The 14,975-nt window shown below is 34.4% G+C and overlaps 1 long non-coding RNA gene across 2 annotated transcripts in view; it reads left to right on the top strand.

Annotated features, from left to right (window-relative positions):
- LOC137490211 (uncharacterized) overlaps positions 1 to 8,739 on the top strand; it is a 180,374-nt gene extending 171,635 nt beyond the window's left edge. For both annotated transcript variants that reach the window (XR_012407950.1, XR_012407954.1), the window contains one exon: positions 8,389 to 8,739. This is a non-coding gene — a long non-coding RNA (uncharacterized lncRNA). The remainder of the gene's footprint in view (positions 1 to 8,388) is intronic.
- The last annotated feature ends 6,236 nt before the right edge of the window (positions 8,740 to 14,975 follow it).

Raw genomic sequence — 14,975 nt, forward strand, 5'->3', positions numbered from 1 at the left:
TACAGTGCATTTCGGCCAGGTATACATCTATGCTAAAATATCAAGGTGAAAGCCATCTTAGCTTGCATAGAACAGACCCAGCTCCCTACCCAACTTTGAGAATAGATTCATTCATTCATTCATTCATTCATTCATTCATTTTCTTGTCGGCTTAGTCCCTTTATTAACCACAGCGGAGTGAACGCCAACTTATCCAGCACATTTTAATGCAGCGGATGCCCTTCTAGCCACAACCCATCTCTGGGAAACATCCACATACACTACGGACAATTTAGCCTACCCAATTCACCTGTGCTGCATGTCTTTGGACTGTGGGGGAAACCGGAGCACCCGGAGGAAACCCATGCAAAAGCAGGGAGAACATGCAAACTCCACACAGAAACGGCAACTGAGCCAAGGTTCGAACCAGCGACCCAGCGACCTTCTTGCTGTGAGGCAACAGCACCACCTACTGCGCCACTGCTTCGCCCCTGAGAAAAGATTAACGGTAATATTTTTTATCACACGATAAGAGTCTCACGTTAACGCAGCACGTTAATACCGATAACGGCCCACCACAATTTATTTATTTTTTTTGCTCATTTTGTGCACCTTTTCCCAATGAAATATTTTAGTAATCCACATTATTTGAATTCCTATAATCTAATTAGGTTTTTAAAATGTTTATAATTGGTAATGGTAATTTTATTTCTATACGCCAAATTGCAACTCTAACCTCACTGTCAGGGAGGGAATATTTGACATTACCTATCAAAAGTGAGTAAACACATTGCTTTAAAATTAATAAGCAAAATAATGGTGAACATAATTATAAAAAAAAAAATAATAATAAAATAAGTCAACAGTTGCAAGTTACATAGGCTTTACTCACTTTTTAAACACTAACTAACTAATCCTTTTGCTGTGTTTATCTGAAGGTGATTTTCTGAAGGGTTTATATTGCATAACATTTTTGTTAGCAATTTAGTTTTTTAATTATATGGTATTGGTTCATTTTATTCATTACAGTAATTCAAAACTATCAAAAAAATGCATTTATGACTCAAGCATTGAGTCACACATCATCTAATTAGTCCTCATCAAATAACACAGATTCAAACACAAAGACTGATGACCATGGACTGAGTCAGAGCTGAATGTCTGGCCGGCCTCGACTGCAGATGACAGCGTCCTTTCCACATGAGTGCACAAGAAAGTGCTGTTCTCTTTGACAACCAAACTTTCTTTCACACTTCATCTTTCACTTTTAAAAAGAAGATGAGGCAAAAGAATGAGTGCTACTTTCCCCATCCGTAGTTCATTTAAAGATGAAAACTTAATCCATTTGAGTAAATGAAGCAATTTGAGTACAGTAAAACCAAATAAATGAAGACAACTCAAACCAGCTGAGTTCTGTAAAACCCAATAAGTTAAATCAACTCAAACCATTTGAGGAAACCGATTACTACAAATTATTTGAAAAAATATATATATATATATGAATACTGTGAACTTAGTCTATTTACGTCAAAGTAATGAGGTATTTAATTAACTCATTACCTTCAACACTGAGTTCAAAACTCTTTTCAAATGAGTATGCCCCCACAGTCCAAAGACATGCGGTACAGGTGAATTGGGTAGGCTGAATTATCCGTAGTGTATGAATGAGTGTGAATGGATGTTTCCCAGGGATGGGTTGCAGCTGGAAGGGCATACGCTGCGTAAAACATGTGCTGGATAAGTTGGCGGTTCATTCTGCTGTGGCGACTCCGGATTAATAAAGGGACTAAGCTGAAAAGAAAATGAATGAATGAATGAATGAAGTTACTGTCAAAGTCTGAAAAAGTCCCATAGTTTCTGCTGCTCCTTCAATAGCAAACGGCAGACGAATCACGCGTTGCAGCGTAGGTTATTGTATCAAAAATAAGCAAAATGCCAGAAACCAACACAGCAGTAGTTTGGTTTTACTGTGGTATTGTTGTGAAAATTAAAAAAAAAAAAAAAAAAAAAAAAAAAACTTTAACCCTTTATTCCCCTTTGCTGATTCTCCATCTGTAAGTGATTGTCATCTTTGCATCATGATCAGTCCCGTGATCCTCCGCCTCCAATAGTGTCTGAAGGGAAAGCGTGTTCACATTTTACCTGAACTGAAACTACATACGTGGTGATGTACCATGTCAACGTTGATGCCATCAAACAACAGATCCAAACCTAACTCGATTAGTTTATTTGACTCTGAGTCAACTATTTCGCTAAAGAATCAATAGTTTTAAACAAGGTGCACTTTTAGATGAAACCCTCAGCTGGATGTTTTCATTCACTTAGTGCTGTGTTACTTAGTGCTGTCATTTTCAAAAACTTTAATGTTACATGTATTATATAGTCCAAGCAAGAATATTAGTCCAACTTAAACAGTTTTGTTTTTCCAGCACTTCATTTGGCATTTATACAGAGTAGACCAAATATAAACCCTGAACATTTAGTTTCTGATGGGACAAGACACTGACTGACACAGTGTTAATCTGCCCTCAGTCACGCCACTATATAATTAACTTGCTGCCACTGCAGAGTTGTGGAAATTAGAAGGTTAATTAGACACAAATGAAAGACATGGATCAGGTTAGCAGATGCTTTAGCGCAATAGCCTTCTTCACCAGGTCCTCATGAGAAAGTGTTAAATCGAATCCTTCGCAAGCTAATACAGACCGACATACCTTCAACGTAATTATTGCTGAACAACTTCATCTGCTTCCTACCAATCCACAAATGGAGATTTGAGTCCAGATTAAATGTCCACTCATGTTAGTTAAATGAAGCTTATACAGCACATCTGAACTAAAGGCATATTTAGCATTGGAGGATCTCAATAATAGATTCCTATTGAGTTGAGAAGGATCCAGTTTTGTTTCACATGAAGGCGTAAAGATCTTTAACAACTGTCTGAAGCCGTGTGGACATCAGTGTAAAACCTGGATCGAGACGTGAACTCGATATCATTGACAGAGTCTTCAATTAAGAAGACGTTTTCCAATGTCACATTAGAGTGGGAGTCAATAGCAATCCATCAATAACCTTCTCCTCTATTCACACACACAGTCTGGTGCGTGTGGTGACCTGCAGACTCGAGGGGTCACGGACGGTCTGGAGATGATCCAGGGCGAAGGGTCAAGGTTTCATGAGTGTGTGATCTTTTGGAGGTCATCCTGCATACTACATGTCCACCCTGATTGACTCACAAATGGAGAGTCAATAAGGAAATACAGGCATCATCAGCATTGGGAACACATGATGGAGCCCCTGAAGACCCCCCCCCCCCCCCTTCTCCATCACAGTCCACAAAAGTTCAGCCCTTTGTCGACTTGTTTGCAGTGATTGTGTCGCTTTCTAAGTCCAGTCCCGGAAGGGCTCGGCCAGCCATGGGGTTACACATTGTTGATTTCTCCTGTTTTTGTCCTATCCTTAAAACCTCTCTAATCCACGAATCTGACCTTGGATTTCAACTGGGGAGCCAGAGGAGGAAAATAATTGGGTTGCTGCTAATAATTGGATTTTCTGCTTCTTTAGCAGAAAAAAAAAAAACTTAACCACTGTCCTGACAGGAAGAGTTTGGGGCTGTAAGCCGCTCTTCAGAGGCCTCGGTCGCCACATATAAAATGATTAGCATTCTGTGATATGATTACAGGCTCTGCTTTTAAAATCTAATTTTGAAAAAAAAAAAGGTTTATAAAATTCTTTAAGTGTTCTCTCAGTCCTCATTATCGAGACTTTAGACTCCTTTTATGAGGGATTTAAATGGGGGAGAAAGAAAGGTTACCTCAATTACATCTGTTGAAAAGTGGCTTTGCAGGAATTTAAGAGTCAGAAAGAGATATGAAAGAGCAAGAGATGAGAAGATTGGAAGGGAAAACATTATGTGGATTTCTTGAGTTTGTAATCTTGTGGATTTTGAGTGACGTCAAGTAAAATTAGGTTCTACTGCTCTTTGAATTGTGCTAAATTTGTTAGGTTGCATAGGGGACATTTTAATTTTTAAATATTATATGTAATTTTTATCTACACTCAAAAAATGATGTTTGCCGTTTGTTCAAACTACTATTTAAAATAAGCTGAAACAACAGGATTCTTGAGTTTTTTGGCAGAACTTAATTGTTTTATGTTCAGTTCACATAAATTTGTAAAAAATTAATAAGTTAACTTAATTCATTCATGTTGTTCTAACTCAAATCAATTGTACGGAAACCAATACATTAATCCACCCTTTACTCAAGAAATATATTTTTGAACTTGTTCTACAATTAAAATGAGCTGAAATAATGCAATTCTTAAGATTTCATTGGGACAACTTATTATTTTTTTTATGTTCATAAATTTGTTAAAAGTGTTGTTTACTTAATGAATTTCTGTAACCCAACCAAAAGTGTTTTAAAAAGCCCCTAAATGACCCGCCCACCCCCAACCACAGTGTTTTGAAAAGCAATCCAGAAAAACTAAAGCCCCCTGATTTTTACCACGCTTTCGGATTTTACCACATTCTCTCTCTGTTAATTACTTGCTTATTTAATTTTTTTAACTTAAGTTTTTTTTGTCTTACCTGCTTTCTGAAACTGTTCTTCACTGGATTCAAACCCCGTTGTCACGGTTAACTCCAATCTGTGTCATAAGTCCATCCGACGTATGTTTTGAGCTACCAGATAAACTGGTAACAGCGGAAAAAGATGTCCATATGGAGGCAAGCGGTCTGGTAAGCAAGAAAAAAAACAGCATCATACTGCCCCGTATCATTTGTTTTAAAGATGAAATCTGGCTACATAATTCACAGTCTCCAGAAATGTATTTAGAGCTACATTTTCAGAATGAGCCTTTGTTGATCCATCCATCCATCCATCCATCCATCCATCCATCCATCCATCCATCCATCCATCCATCCATCCATCCATCCATCCATCCATCCATCCATCCATCCATCCATCTATCTATCTATCTATCTATCTATCTATCTATCTATCTATCTATCTATCTATCTATCTATCTATCTATCTATCTATCTATCTATCTATCTATCTATCTATCTATCTATCTATCTATCTATTGTATGCACGTGCCCTTCAATTACACGACAACAAGGGCATAAAAACTAAGTTTTAAAAACTAAAAGTCATCTTTTAGTACTGTCAAATAACAGTACTATATTCTCAGTGTAAACTAGAATTATTTTTTTTTTGTGAAGACATTGATGACAATCATATGTGTTTTACATATATCAGCATATGCATTTGACAACTGAAACAGCAATGGCAGGCACAGACACATATGCTGTTTCTTTGGAAGGTGACATTTCCAACTACTTGCATAATGCAGCAATTTTTTAAAAAAAATGTTTTGCATTTTCTGTGAGCATTTTAATTTTCGGCTACACATGATTCTCTATCAAAAGTGCAAAGACAGTCTTTCCATTTCTTTGTACATTGTTGTAATGTAAATATGACCTTAGTTAGAAACAAAACAAATACTGTATATAATCATAATCCATTATTTAAGTTTACAAAAATCGAATGGTTTCTTTGTGCCATATACTGTAAGTAATGTGTGCCATATAAGTAACTGTGGAATATGTAATAACTAATAATAGAAAATAATTTATAAAAGAGAAATTATTCGAATTTTTATTATTAAGATTCAAATATTATGATTGTTCAAATAAATTAAAATAATAAAGATTCAATTATTAAGAGCATTAGAAAAGTAAGATAAGTAGATTATGTTGACACACTTGCAAAGTGATTGTAAGCAGTTAGAATGTCGGTAGAATGTCTTTTTAGTAATGATCAAAACAATGTGTTAACTTATTAAGTAAAATACATAAAAAATGGAATTACAGTATATTGAGATTTAGAGTAAAAACAAAATCTATCAAATCTTTTATCATTTTAAAAGTTAACATTAGTTAATGCCATTAATTACAATCAACATTACTGTATGTAACAGCATTTATTAAACTGTGTTATCATTACTTAAACATGCAGCTCTTCCTTTTTAAACAAAGATTACTGGTACTCAGTATTTAGTAATACATTGTCAGAATCAAATTACATAGTGGCTCAGTGGTTAGCACTGTCGCCTTACAGCAAGAAAGTTGCTGGTTCGAGTCCTGGCTGGGCCAGTTGGCATTTCTGTGTGGAGTTTGCATGTTCTCACTGTGTTGTCGTGGATTTCCTCTGGGTGCTCTGGTTTCCTCCACAGTCCAAAGACATGCACTATAGATAAATTGAAGAAACTGATTTGGTCATAGTGTATATGTGTATGGGTGTTTCCCAGGACTGGGTTGCAGCTGGAAGGGTATCTGCTGAGTAAAACATATGCTGGATAAGTTGGCAGTTCATTCCGCTGGTGACCCCTGTTGAATAAAGGGATGAAGCCGAAGGAAATGCTTTAATTAATAGGAATAGTTGGAATGATTAATAGATGCTTTAGAATTAGAGCCTGCTAGTTAACAAACTAAAACTTATTGTAAAGTTTTGCCAACAATTTTGAAAACCGCATGCAACTACTACTAACACAAAAAAATCTTTATAAAACATACATTAATTTAAAAAACTTTTTTAATGAAAAAAGTTTTGTTTTCTTTGTTTATTGCATCTAGCGCAGTTCTATAGAAGCGTTGAATTGTTACAAACATGCACAACATAGTCAGAATCAAGTCTGAAAAGCCACCTTCATAGTTCAAAAGCCCTTGTCCCGTGTTGCTGTTGTATGTGTGTGTTTGGAGTACAGCATGAGCTGCAGTCTGGTAATTAGAGTTTGGCAGGGAGTCCGGGTGACTATGGCAATATGTAATTCTGCTCACCGCATGTGTACCTGCCGTGTACTTTGAGTCACATGTGAGACCAAACCTCAGACTGTATCAAAGGAAAGGGTGCGATGTGGCCCTGACTGGCCCTCTGGTTAAGCACACCCAGGAGGCCCTCCTGCGAGTCACCTTGCCAACGTTCCCTTGTGAAGCAACTCAAACCTGTCGACCTGCTGCTTGGACAATGGAGAATTCAAAGGCTCTGGTTTTCGATACAAGTGCTGTGATTCCAAAACAAACACAGAAGCCTCTGCAAATATCAGCGCTCTGGTATCTTCCATCTGTGCACACCTTGGGTACTCAGTGGGATTTTGTTTTACAAATGTTTATGTGTAATAATATTTTTATGTTTTCTGTGAGCTGTTTTTTGAAGGCAGATGTTTATTAAAGGCAGATTCTGGTTGAACCAGACCAAAAGGGATAAGATAGAAGTTTGAATTTTTTTAACATAATTTCTGGTTGCATGCTGTTGTTGATTCAATAACAGTACTACAGCATGATAATATAATTATTATTTTTTTTTCTATCACTACTACTTCTACTTATAATAATAATAATATTAATGATAATATATTTTAAAATGAAAAGTCCAAAAAAAATTAGCATTTTCAAATTATGTTAACTTCTTTAACTTTTTTAATAATGTTTAATAATTAAAAATGTTTTTAAAATAACTCAATCATTCATTCATTTTACTTTGGCTTTCTCTCTATTTCAGAGGTTGCCACAGCATAATGAACCACCATCTATTACAGCATGTTTTATGCAGCGGATGCCCTTCCCGTTGCAACCCAGTACTGGAAAACACCCATACACACTCATTCACGCACTACAGACAATTTAGCTCACCCAATTTTCTTATATAGCGCGTGTCTTTGGACTATGGGGGAAACCCACAACAACACAGGGAGAACATGCAAACGCCACACAAAAACGCCAATTGGTTCAGCCGAGACTCAAACCAGTGACCTTATTGCTGTGAGGCAACAGCACTACCTACTGCGCCACTGTGTCGCCCAATAACTAATTAATTAAAATTAAATGAATATTATTAATGAGTAAATCATTTCATTTTCATAAACTGATAGACAAGTTAAAAAAAATATCAAAATGTCCAATAAAATCTTTTAGAAAAGTCATTTCAAGTTGGAAAACCTATTATTATTATTATTATTATTATTATTATTATTATTATTATAACCATGTGGACACCATGTGGACACCAGACAAGCAGGGTGATTTTGTTTTCCGAAGGTATATTCAATTTGATTTACTTCTTCAGACATGCTTAGGTTGAACCAGATTGAAAGGTATGAAAGTGCAACAGAGTTTACAATATTCAGTTAGTTCAAAAAAGGTCATTTCTTATTTCATTCACACCTTGTTTTATCCCATGCTGTTGTCATTTCAATAACAGTACTTCAGCATGATTATATAAGTGAACTTTACGATTTCTTCATAATTATTATTTGCTTTTTGCTCCATTTACTCCCAGGACGAATGATCAAAGCAACAGAGAATGTTTACAGGAGAATCTGATCAATTTTGCATCCATTTTGCAGCTTGAATGAGAACTCCTGCGCATTCAGCAGTACTTCAGCAGAAGTGAAAAATGGCTTGTGATGGAGGTATAATTGCATGCAAGAGGACACTAAACCCGGCAGTATCACAATAGCCTGGCCAAGGCAGAAGCTGCGGTGTGGAAGTTGAAATGCAGGCAACAGACGATCCTCCCCCCATCAATTTATATATTATTGCATTGTAAAGGTCAAAGCTAAGAAAGCCTCTCAGAGTGACTACAATTACAGATCATTTCTGCAAGAGGCGAAAGAAAAGGAAAGAAAGAGCCTGAACCTTTTGTGCATTTGTTTCAGAAAGCTCTAATCTTGTCATATGGAATAAAGGCAAGCTGGAAACACTTGAGAGTTTATGTAATGAAAAAAACATCAGTCACATTATGGACGCTGAAATTGGTGTGGGGTTTAAAATTGACCTAATTTCCGGGCAAAGGGAAACAGTAAACAGTGTAATACATGTGTGCGCACACATATTTGGATATACGTATGCATGCTCACACATACACATGTGTGGTCTGTCAATACAATAGAGCCAAAGGTACAGTACAGTGGATGCAGTACTGTATGTTTTGCTTGGATTGACACATATTCAGGTAAAAAAATTTTTAGATTTTCTGGAAGTTTTGTTTAAAAAATATATATATAATAGACAAACTATTTTATGTTAATAAAAGAACTACTCTGAAGTTTAACAAACCTTTATTAAAAGAAAATTATACAATTATAAATATAACTTAAGAAATCATATGCATGCATATAAATATAACTTAAGAAATCATATGCATGCATATATATATATATATATATATATATATATATATATATATATATATATATATATATATATATATATATATATATATATCCTAACTGTAGATGTATTGGCATTTACCTGGATTTTATACCATAGTCTCTACACAATAAACTCAGAAAGTTAAACAGTTCCAAACTAATAAAAATGTCAATTCAGCTTATTTTCAAAAACTCAATGAAGGTCGTGCTCATAATGAATGCTCAGCTTATAATTAGCATATAAGCATAACAAGTCTATAAATACAAGCATAACCCACTAATTAATACTCATAAATCAGTGTATAATGTGTTATGACCACATATATTGAAAAATTAAATGCATCACTAATAAGTATTAATTACACTTCTCTAGATGTAGTTATAAAACTGTCATTGTAATACATAATAGATTATGCTGTACACCTTTATAAAATTGTTATGCTTGATTATAAATAACTACAAGCATATGTATAATTAATTATGAACATGGGCTTCATAGAGAGTTGCCAAACATTTTTTTTTCTTTTTCATTTTTTTTTTTTTTACAAATTGTGAGAGCAGACATCACGATTAACAAATGCAATTTAAAAGTATAAATAAACAGACAATTTATCTATTTGTAAAAATGAAAATTGCCATATATAAAATAAATTATTAATAATGAAATTTTATTAGTCATTATACATGTTTATTATATTATTATATTGAATTTTATTCATGTAAAAATAATGATATATAAACAAAATGTGACCTAATAACAGCTATGACCTTTCGGTGGGAGTTTTCTAACGGCCGTTATGAATGACCAGTTTAATTGAATGTGATGACGTGAGTCAGGGACACCACACTGTTCAGGCAGACAAACAGCTCCAATAAGCATTATCGCTCTCTTTATTTCTCTCTTTTACGTGGAGCGAGAGCTATAGTAGACACTTTGTTTTCATACAATTGCCCAAAACGTGTCGCCTCCTTGGCTACACTAAAAAAAAAAAAAAAAAAAAAAAGCTCCCATGACAAACAAATGACTGTTCTTTTTTTCCCACCCTTATATTTCCAACATAGTGCCTGTGGAAGAAAAAAAAAATAATTAAAACGGAGTGACTGAATTGTGTACATGGTGGACCCTCTGTTCAGTAAGCCACTTTTATTTGAGAAAAGCCTTTTTTGGAAATAATATGTTCTGCGCTGCTTAAGTCTGAGATCAAATGCTCTCTCATAACGCCGGGGTAATTAGATTTCACTATGTAAATGGCCTTTGGAGGCCGCAAAGAGCGAGTGGAAGAAAGGAGAAGGCAAAAGCAGCTTCTTGTTTGTTCACTGCTGCCTCCCTCAGGACATTTAGGATTCTGTCGTTTGACAACTTATAGTCAGCACCACTACCAAAGAAACTGTTGCGATAAATAAATAAATAAATAAATAAATAAATAAATAAATAAATAAATAAATAAATAAATAAATAAATAAATAAATAAATAAATAAATAAAAATAAATATATAAAAACTGCGACTATATTATTAATATTAATTTATTTTTATAATATCTAAATTAATATGATGATTATTATTGTTGTTGTTCTTGTTGTTGTTATTATTAAATATAAATAAATATAACTTAGGACAGCAAATACACACACGTACGTACGTATGTACATACATACATACATACATACATACATACATACATACATACATACATACATACACTGTAAAAAACATTCTGTTCATTAAATTTAATATGTACACTTCATTTAATAAAATTCATTTCCTGTTTTAGGCCATTTTTACACATTGAAATCACTTAAAAATGTCTGTAATAAAATCTAATAAGTTTTATTATAATTATTTAGCTATCATTTTCTGTTACAGTGATCAATATATAAATCAATAACTTTGATTAAAATTGGCTAATTATTTAAGTACTGTTCACAGTTACTTATTTTAAATGACTAATTACAATAAGCCAATTTAATTAATTGTTACTCACTCCATATTTGTTAAATTTATTTAATAATTTTGCTTGTAATCTGTACCTCAGTAAGGTATTATTTTTTTATAATGTACATACATACATACATACATACATACATACATACATACATAGCCTACATACATTAGCACTATGTATCACAGACATAAAGATAGGCTATATAGATCAATTGGTTGAGATATGATAAGTGGAATGTAAGATGATGTTGATGTAGATGTCATCTGTGTTTAATTTGCTTCTATCGGTCCTTATGAAGATAATGGGAATAGCAATTAAATGCCTTTCATCTAAGGTTTTCATCTGAGGCAATCTGTCACAAACACTACCATATAAACAGTTTAAGACCTGAGGCAGTTTTGCCTTGTGTACTCTCCTGATAAATTAATACGCAAAACACTCCAAAATACATTAACAGAACATTTTAATCAAATACATTAATCAGAACACTTAGTAAACAAAAGTCTCCTTCCAAAATGGTAACTGTGTGTGTGTCTGTGTCTGTCTGTGTGTGTCTGATTTTTTTCCCTAGCTCTTTGTCCCCAGTAGATTGCACAAACATATGGCTCGTCTCCCTCACCTTTAGTTAAGCCTCTCTTAATTAACTTTAAAGGGCTAATTTGCAAGCTTGACTAAGTATGGTGTTATTTTCCAACAAAGACAGTTTTTAATCAGCTGTAATTCAGAAAGAAACCACTGAAGAGTTATATATTTATTTATATTTTACTTTAGTTTAATATCGAATGATCTGGTGTGAGAGGGAGAAGGGAAAAAAAAACATCCACAAGACAGCAGCCATTGTCTTGACTAAGATTTAGGGAACTGTAACATCATCTCTCTCTTTTTTTTCAAACATAAACAGCAGGGGCCCATTATAATGGTACAGTTTTTTAAGCCTGGAAAGATGACCATATGTCATGCTCAAGGCACCGCCGAGACAAATGTCCACAGACTACGGATCAGTGACAAGTCTCCTTGCTCTTAATGCTTTGTCAAGCTACTGTTGTAAAACAATTAAGATCCTATTAACATATATTTTATTAATTGCCCTATCGGGGTGGAAACACAAAAGACATGTTGATGTCCTCACTGGGCAGGCAGCTTTTGGAGAATTGGAGCATGGCATCTTTCTCACAGAGAGTGACAGCTGAAAAAATCGGGGTCAGATTATATCAGCACGGACAGCTTCGCAGATTTGTTTGCCATTGATAGCAGCAATCAATTAGGGCAACCAAGTCTGCAACGGCAGAAAATGCTGCAGGGACTCGTCGCAGAATTTTTTTTTTTTTTTTGTCATCAGTCATTTGTGAGTAATTGTTACAGCTTACTGAACCAGTCACTGGGTTATGTAAAAATAAATATAAAATAAAAACAATTCCTTTTCATAGTTTTTTTTCCCCACTTCACAATTATCATATTACGGCTTTTTTCATTTCCTCTGAGTAATTGGACTGCCCCGGTGCATTATCTGATCTAAATTGCATTGCTAATTACAAAGCCCAACAGTTGAACGGCATCAATACTCCATTAGGATTAATTAAGATTGGGAGTGACAGCTGACGATTAGGCACATCATTTGCAGTTCAACAATGCAGAGGTCAAACGATCACGTTTCTTTATTTTAATCATGATTACTGTAAGCTGCTGAATAATTCTCATCAAAATGAAGCATGCGTGTAACATTATGATGAGCCAGGACATGCTCATTTATAGACTTAATGAGAAGGTAGCCTATATAAGAGGCGATTTTCGAGGTTTTTCTCCTGCTAATTCTCACCCGGGAAAATGCAAAGGTTTCATAATTGATTATGCGTCTAATTACAAAGCATATAATTAGTGGAAGTTATTGATAGTTGAGAATGTGCTTTTTAACCCCGAAGCTGTGTGTCTACCCAGAGGAGATGTGTGTCCTTCTGATCTGATGATGGCTGTGACTTTTAACTAATTAGTATGTCACGCGAAGTCAGAAGGTTTTCACGCCAACCTGATTTTGTCAGGGCATGTGTGTCTTTTTTAAGCCCCTAATTTTCATATTCCCGGTCAGTTGAACTAAATTATGGCGAGTGACCTTTAGGTTTATGAGGAGACAAACAAATCGATGTTTGAAATAATTTACCTTTGAGCACACATAGTGTTTTTATGTATCTACCATGCTTATGTAAATAAATGTATAAAAAAAATAAAAATAAAAATAAAAATAAATAAATAAATAAATATTTTCTTTAATGCAGTTTACAACTAATACTTTCAAAAGCAAGAAGGTAGTAGTGTGCAAAGGTGGATCATCACAGGCATAAAACAAAAGGCACAAATAACTTTTCACATTTTGATTCACTGTTCATTGGTGGTGAAGTCCTCTAAACCATATTCAGTACACAACCCTTGCTATAATATAATATAATATATTATAATATAATATAATATAATATAATGGATATTAAAAAATAATGATTGCTCCCAATTTTTAGTTTTTTTCTTCCATTTCTCAGAGTTTTAGCTTTTTTAAACAATGTCAGAAATGTATTTATTTATTTAATTATTTATTTATTTATTTATTATTTTTTATTATTTTTTTATGCAAGAATTTTTGTTCATGTATATTTGCCTTGTCATCATGGTGAATCTTTCATTAAATTGCTCATTTGTAAACTGCTTTGGATTAAAAAATATAATAATAATCTGGTAAATTAATAAATCAAAAAGTCAGGACTACTTTTTACCATTATTTTACCATAAAAAACAACAACAACAATAACATTAATCTTATTTTTTTTCTTTTTTTACCAAGCTTTTGCATGACAACTGCTGAAAATGTACAACGTTGACAGCGCAATTTTTTGAAAACATTGTGAGCGTACTGTATATTACGTTATAAACAAATACTTGACAATAGAAACTGAGAATGGCTGACTACAGAACAGTATGAGCTCCAAAGAAGAGACCTGTATTTTTTCTTTAGTGACATTTCTACTGTCTTGACATGCATGATGCAACATTCTTAGCCATTTTCCCTGATCCAAGTCTACGTCATTTTATCATTTTGACATTATCGTCTGTATGCAAAATGTAAACGTCATGTAAACGTACACTGAAAAGAAAACCCCGACAAATGTGTATCCGCTAAGGTCAGTTGCTAAAATGTCCACGCTAATATTTCTCTGCACATCTTTGGGTAATCCTGACAGTAGTTTTTCTTTACGTCCAAAGCAGAATTGGAGCTTGATATACTTTGTACTTTTGAGAAGTACACAGAGATTTAGAATACAATACGAGTGTGCTTCAGCTCCCTTCACAGCCATACAACTATAACAGCACTTAAATGTTTAACATTAGACGTTTTCAGATGCTATCAAAAAATAATGCCATCAAATCAGATTTTTCCTCATGCCACTTTCAGAGAGTGGGGAAGAGTGGTCCTCCTCGACAGCATATGCCCTCAGAGAGACTGCATGGAGGAAAGCCAACCCATTATTGTTTTCGTAGCAGAAACAGAATGTTAAATGTGGGTTACGGCACATGTAAAGACAGATCAGATGAAAGTATGAACATTGTCTTCAAAGTTTGGTTGAGAGAGATTGCAGAGTTTCAACAGATGTAAAAACTACTGTAGTGTCTGCAAAAACAGGGCCGAAAGCCAAACATAAATCTGGAAGACAAAAGTAACAGTGCCCACACACAGACACACACCCAGACACACTACACAAAACTCACAAGCCATTACAACTGTACTTCCTGCAAGTGCATTCTTAAATGTCACCGGGGACAGTGTGCTTTCCTAATTGTGATCATTTCCCAG

This window comes from Danio rerio, chromosome 6 (genome assembly GCF_049306965.1).
Source record: "Danio rerio strain Tuebingen ecotype United States chromosome 6, GRCz12tu, whole genome shotgun sequence".
NCBI lineage: Eukaryota > Metazoa > Chordata > Actinopteri > Cypriniformes > Danionidae > Danio > Danio rerio.